Source organism: Suricata suricatta, chromosome 4 (assembly GCF_006229205.1).
Source record: "Suricata suricatta isolate VVHF042 chromosome 4, meerkat_22Aug2017_6uvM2_HiC, whole genome shotgun sequence".
NCBI lineage: Eukaryota > Metazoa > Chordata > Mammalia > Carnivora > Herpestidae > Suricata > Suricata suricatta.
This window is the reverse complement of record NC_043703.1, coordinates 2,816,616-2,822,776: the sequence shown is the minus strand read 5'-3', so window position 1 is coordinate 2,822,776 and position 6,161 is coordinate 2,816,616. Positions and strand designations below refer to the sequence as shown.

The window sequence follows — 6,161 nt, the reverse complement described above, 5'->3', positions numbered from 1 at the left end:
CAGCCACAGCGGCGGCTGTGGGCGCATTAGGCTGCAGCTTCCTTGGGCTGGCAGCACCCCACTGCCCTCTTGCTCTCTCCCTGGACTCTCTGAGCCTGGAGACACAAGGAAATGTCTTCCTGACACTCAGGCCTGGGCCACCTGACGTTCAAGGGCCTCGGCGTGCCATGTGGCGACTTCCGAGCCGTGGGCAGAGCAAGCGGGGGCACTTTGACACCACAGCCCACGCGGTAGAGTATCAGCCGGAGTGACGAGACACAACCTGTGTCCTTCCAGAGGAGAAGAGACAGAGCTGGACGCTCACGGCAGGAAGACGATGCGAGCACACAGGAGAAACCCCGGGACAGTGAGGCAGACGTTGGGGGGACGGCCAGCCGCGCCGGCAGCTGAGAGAACAGCACGGGAACCTTGGAGGCAGCGTGGCCTGCCCATACCTGACTTCAGACTTCGGGACTCCAGAGCTCAGAGGATAGATGTCCATACTCGCGACCATCAGTTGATGACACTTTGCTGCAGAAGCCCTGGGAAATGGACTCAATTAGCCTAAAACATCTGTGACGCCGGAGAGTTGGGAAGCAGGAAAGGCTTATTTCAGAAGGTCTGAGGAGGCCAGCCTGACAGATCTCCTGCCGGCCAGACGGACGCCATCTGGGTGTCAATGGGTAGAAATGCCAGAGATTGACATACATCACACAGATTTACACTCCCTGTGTATTATAATCACACTTTGGGATGATAATGGTATTTTTATAAACCAAATTGGTCACTTTTGGAGGACACTGAATAATGTGCCCATTATCTTGAAACCTCGGTAAACAGAGTCAAGCACGTCTTGTGTGTACCCTGATCAACTGTGTCTACCTAACTAAAAATTAGATGAGAGGAAAGGTCTTCTCAGAAATTTATCCCAGCCAATGAACGACAACAGAATGTTAGAGGCAGGTACCTGTCTCCCCATCCCCAAAGGCCCTTGGGGCTGAGGCTCTGAGCACCCATACTGTGTCGACAAGGAGCGACACCAGACAGGAAGAGCCTGCTGGTGCTGGAGCCATGCCACCTGTGGTCTCTCTGAAGGAATCAGACCCGAATCTGATCAGACCCCCGAATCCAGCCTCCCACCGGAGATGCAGGCAGTGAGACCCAGCACAGGAAAATCTACAGGACGGACGGCCTGCATTCTCCAACAGGTGCACTGTAAGAAGAGGAGTGAAATGGGTGAGGGGAGCACGTCGATTTTAGACTCATCAAGTTCAGTACAATAAAAAACAAAGCATGAAAGTCAGGACGGGGCACCTAGGGGGCTCAGTCGAGGGAGCGTCTGACTCTTGGTTTTGGCTCAGGTCATGATCTCATGGTCATGGGCTGGAGCCCCCGCATCGTGGTCTGTTCTGAGCAAGGGGCTCACTTGGGATTCTGTCTCTCCCCTCTCTCCCACTGCCCCTCCCATGCTCACTCGAACTCTCTCTCTCTCTCTCTCTCTCTCAAAAAGAGTCAGGACAGTGGTGACTCTGGAGCGGACCAGAGCCCGATGACTGGGATGAGGACACACCCAGGGCTTCTGCGGAGGCTGACAGTTCTGGGCATCGGCCAGGCTGCCGGGACAGAGGCGTTGGCTTCACAGCGAGTCACAGAGCTCACTGTTGGTGTGGTGGGCAGGTGTCTGTGCTGTGGGCTCTGCCCAAAGGATGCTGGTCAAGCTGGTGGAAACTCACTGTGGGGAGTCCTCATGGTCTTTTTTGACCATATGAGAGAGTTTGCCTTTCTGTGTCTATAGGTCTTTATAGACACAGACACACACTTTCCTCCGTGGGTAGGAGAATGGAGCCCCCGGTCTGTAGGACTGAAAATGGGTCATGGACTTCCACATGGACAGTTAGGGTCTGAGTACATCAGGATGATGGCAGTGCACGGGTCTCCGTCCTCACTCACTGATGTGCACATTCACCAAGCACTTGTTGCCAGGGAGTGGGAAAGGATGTTCGGGACCGCTATGGAAGCAGAGGGGAATTCCTAGGGCTTGCCGGAGGAATGGGAAGGAGCCTGAACACTGGTAAGACGCCGGCATTTACAGGGACTTCCAGGGGAGACACAAGTTTCTCTACACAGCAGATCCCCAGGCCGTGGGAATGGGGGAGAAACAGGAGGTGTGCCTGTCCGACTCCTTTGCCTGCAACTGACCCAACTCGAGCTGAAGCCACCGTAAGGGGATATTAAATGGAACTCGCCCAGGGCCTCGGAGGTTCAGGACGACCGGGCCGGGTCCCTCGCTGCTAATGGGAAAAACCACAGGACTTGCAAAAAGTCCTTTCTGAGCTTGTCTGCCCATTGCCCGCTGCCAGATGATGTAAAAGAAGACGGGGCACTCGAGGGCCGGCTGGGGAGCCCGCTTTCCCGAAAGAGAGTGGTTGGTCCGGTATGGATTTTATGACGTTTGTTCCAAGTCCAATGATGGGTCTTTGAGCAACAAGATGAACTTGCAGGATGAGGAGGCCTTCTGTGAAATCTCACAAGTCAGGCACAGCATTAAGGGTTTTTGCCAGGATCTTCTGGGGGAGTGACAGCCACCCCCTGGAATTGGTGGGTGCAGCTGAACAAAGAAACGGTCAACTCTTACCTCAACAAGCAGGAAGACGCAATGCGTAGAGCAGCCCACGAGGCTGGGAGCCCAAGACAGGGCAGATGTGGGAGACACTGATCTCCCAGGGTGGGTGGCAGCTGAGTGGAGGGAGCCGCCTTTCTCCCTGTCCCAGCGGGTACACCAGGGTCGGTCACTGGGCTGGAGCGCGACGCAGAGGCTTCTCCCAGGAGGACTGCGGGGGAAGATCGGTGCCAGGAGCCAGTCTTCAGCGGAGGGTGGGGCTCCTGAATCCACAATCCAGAGAGAACACCCAGCGCCCAGACGCTCACAGACAGAAAGAGTAAGCAACCAGACGTGAACCGTGTCCAAGCTGGACTTTCCCCTTCTCTTCCGAAGCAGCCAGAGGAGCAAGGGGCAGAGCGGACAAACCCCGGAATGGAGGGACAAATGCCGAGCCCAGGATTTCAGGCGTCCTTCCGCTGGGAAGCTGAGGTGTTTGAACAGGAAGGCAGAGTAAGGTGTGGATCAGGGGTAAGACTTTGATGTCTGGAAATGAGAGCCTTCCAGTCGCCGAGAGTGACCAGAAGGGGCCTGGGACTTGGCTAAGGCATCTTAGGAGGCAGAGATGAGGAAAGACGGAGAAGGCGTTGGAGATCAGTGGTACCACTGGCCGCACTGGCCTGGGGATCAGCAGGATGGCCTGGCCTGCGGCCCTGAGCCCAGCGCCCAGAATGGCCTGAGGGCACACTTGGGATCCAGAGCTTGCGTGATGTAATGTAATCTGCCCCCACGCTTTCCCCTCCCCGCCCCCCCCTCTTTGTTGCTGGTTCTGCTATTGTCTCCTGCGGCAAAGAGGTTGTCCCAGGGGTGGGAAGAGAGCTCCCAGCAGCACCCCACCCCCTGCCGCCCCTGTGTTAAGGGCTGGTGATCCCCCAGTGAAGGAGCCTCTCTCTTCCACGTGCGTGCCATTGGCCTCACAGGGACTCTCCTGCCTGGGGCTTGTCTGGGCCCCTGGAGCCCATCCTTACCGAGGACACCTGAGAAACCAGGACGGCCAGCTTCAGTCAGTGACCCGTGGTCCCAGAGAAAACCATCCAGCAAGGAGAGACGTTTGGGGGCCAACGAAATAGCAGGTGTCCCCTGTTCGGAGACCCGGGGGGTAAAGCACAATTAGGCATGAGCAGAGCGCCGCAGGAGTGGTCTGGGAGGCCGGGCACTAGGGTCCTGATTCAGTGTGGCCTCCATCATCGCTGGACCAGAAATGAGGTGCCACCTCTCCAGTCTGGGTACCATGGAGTCTGGAGCTGAGAGATGCCAACTGGGGGCAACCAGAAGTGCTCAGTTCACATTAACATTCTCCAAAGAGGAAAACTTCCCAGGAGAACAGTGAACTGAAGGCTGGCAATAAAGGTGCTCGGCCTCGCTGGAAATTCCAGCGCGCTCCATAGTGGCCTACGGAAACACAGAACCACACATGCGCAATGGCCAACGGGGCCGATTTCCCCACATACAATGAACATTTTTCTTCCAGTGCGTGACAGCCAAGGGAACCCAGGGGAACGCATTGTCTGTAAATTATCACCAGGCATCTGGCATACATTTTAATGCAGATGACCACGTGAAATACAGTCTTTTCACCGCCCACCCTGCTTCCAGCACCGCCTGGCTCCTCTGCGTCACCACCAGAAGACACAGAAATGGTGGCTGTTTTCCCCCTTCTTGATGAAGGTGTAATTTAGTGAGAAAAGCAAATAGTTTAAATAGAACACAGATATAACAATATGGTTCCTTTTTAGTCTCATATTATTTGGTTTTTAAAATGTGTTCTGGGGGCAGCGCCTGAGTGGCTCAGTCGGTTGCGCTTCGGGCTTTGGCTCAGGTCTTGATCTCGCGGTTCGTGGGTTCGTCGGGCTCGGTGCTGACCGCTCGGAGCCTGGAGCTGCTTCCGATTCTGTGTCTCCTTCTCTCTCTGCCCCTCCCCTGCTCAAAGCCTTCGCCAGCATCTAGCCAGACACGCGCATGTGTTTACATGAGGAAACACTGAGTGTGAGCACACGGCCCGTAATTGGGCAGCTAGCTCTAATCAGCGTCTCTCTCTCTCTCTCAAAAATAAATAAAAAACATTAAAAAAAATTTTAGTGTGTTCTGGGAAGCAAACCATCCAAACTAGAGGCTTTAAAGGAGCCGCATTTCAGACAGAGGTGCGTGTGTTTCTATCACACGTGAGGGATGGACGTGGGGGTCCGGCAGGTGACAGACGCGTCCCACACGACCCAGCGAGCCGCCCCCGGACTTCTACGTCTGCCTCTGCGATCCAACAGCTGCACGATTACGGGCCGTGTGCTCACACTTAGTATTTCCTCCTCTAAACACATGCGCGTGCCTGGCTAGATGCTGGCGAAGGCTTTTTCCTGGCCTAGAAAATTACCTTCCTCGACAGTGTTTAGACCCAGAGCTCTAATTTTGTAAGAAATACAGCTTTGGGGCTGTTATTATTTCAATTTCAGAGTTATTGGGCAAAAATGATGTGAGGTACTCTGCCAGGAACTGGAAAATGAAAAATAACTCGATGGGACTCAGCGTTCACTGCTCCCCCCACGTCCTCAGCCCTGGCTCAGGCCACGGCGTCTGCGCCCACCCAGAAAACTGCAGTCAACACGGGACAGTCACGCCCTCGCACACACCTCACCGCCTTGCACCCTGTCCACACTCACCTGTGACACCCGCTGGTGCACGCACACAGTTCACCCTCAGGCAGCTCCGCCCACAGCCGAGGGCGGCCAGAGAAAACACCGCACCGCCTGGCCTTCCCGGAACTTCCCAAGCGCAGGCAGCACTTGAGCCCTGGCGGCTGCACTGCTAGCTGTCCAGCGTCCCTGGGACCCGGGGCCCCGCCCCTTCCCCACCCGCACCCTCGGATCAGAGCTGCCGAGACAATACACTGCCATCTGGGGGCCTAGAACAAGAGACGTGCACATCTAGAGGCCAGAGGTCTGCATCAGGATGGCGGGGAGAGGGGGGCGTGCTCCTTCCTGCCTCCGTCCTTGGGTGAAGACCCAGCACCCAACCTCTGTCTTGTCTCCACATGAGGTCTTGTAAGGCCGTCGGTCACACGGGTCTGGGGTCACCTTACCCTGATCACATCTGCAAAGATCCTATTTCCAAGTAGGGTCTTATTTATAGCTACTTGGGGGGGGGGGACTGTCGTAACCCGGGGGCCGGGGCCGGCGCTCGGCGGTACCTGTCTCATCCACCCTGACCGGCAGGGTGGAGAGTCCTCGTGGGTTCTTTTCCTGAGGGAGGGAGAGAAAGGGCAGGAAGGGGGATGAACAGAGAGTAAAGACACAACTCACGGTTTCCGATCAGGCAAAAAAGAGAGCTTTATTCAGAAAACTGTCTCTTATAAAGGTTTCAAGGCGGGGAAACAAGGCAGCTGACCTAGGTCGGTTGCTAGGAAACAGGGTCAAGGGATTAAGACTGGAGTAAAAGAGGAACCAGACTAAAGTGTTTTAGCGCAGCGCCTGAGGGGCCGATACCACCCTGCCTGCAGGCGGTTGATCTTTGATCTTCTGGCTTTTCCTGA

General features: G+C 55.7%; 1 long non-coding RNA gene across 1 annotated transcript in view; it reads left to right on the top strand.

Annotated features, from left to right (window-relative positions):
- The window catches only part of LOC115290431, a 9,931-nt gene that overhangs the window by 2,652 nt on the left and 1,118 nt on the right, over nucleotides 1–6,161 (top strand). The gene's annotated exons all lie outside the window — the stretch shown is intronic.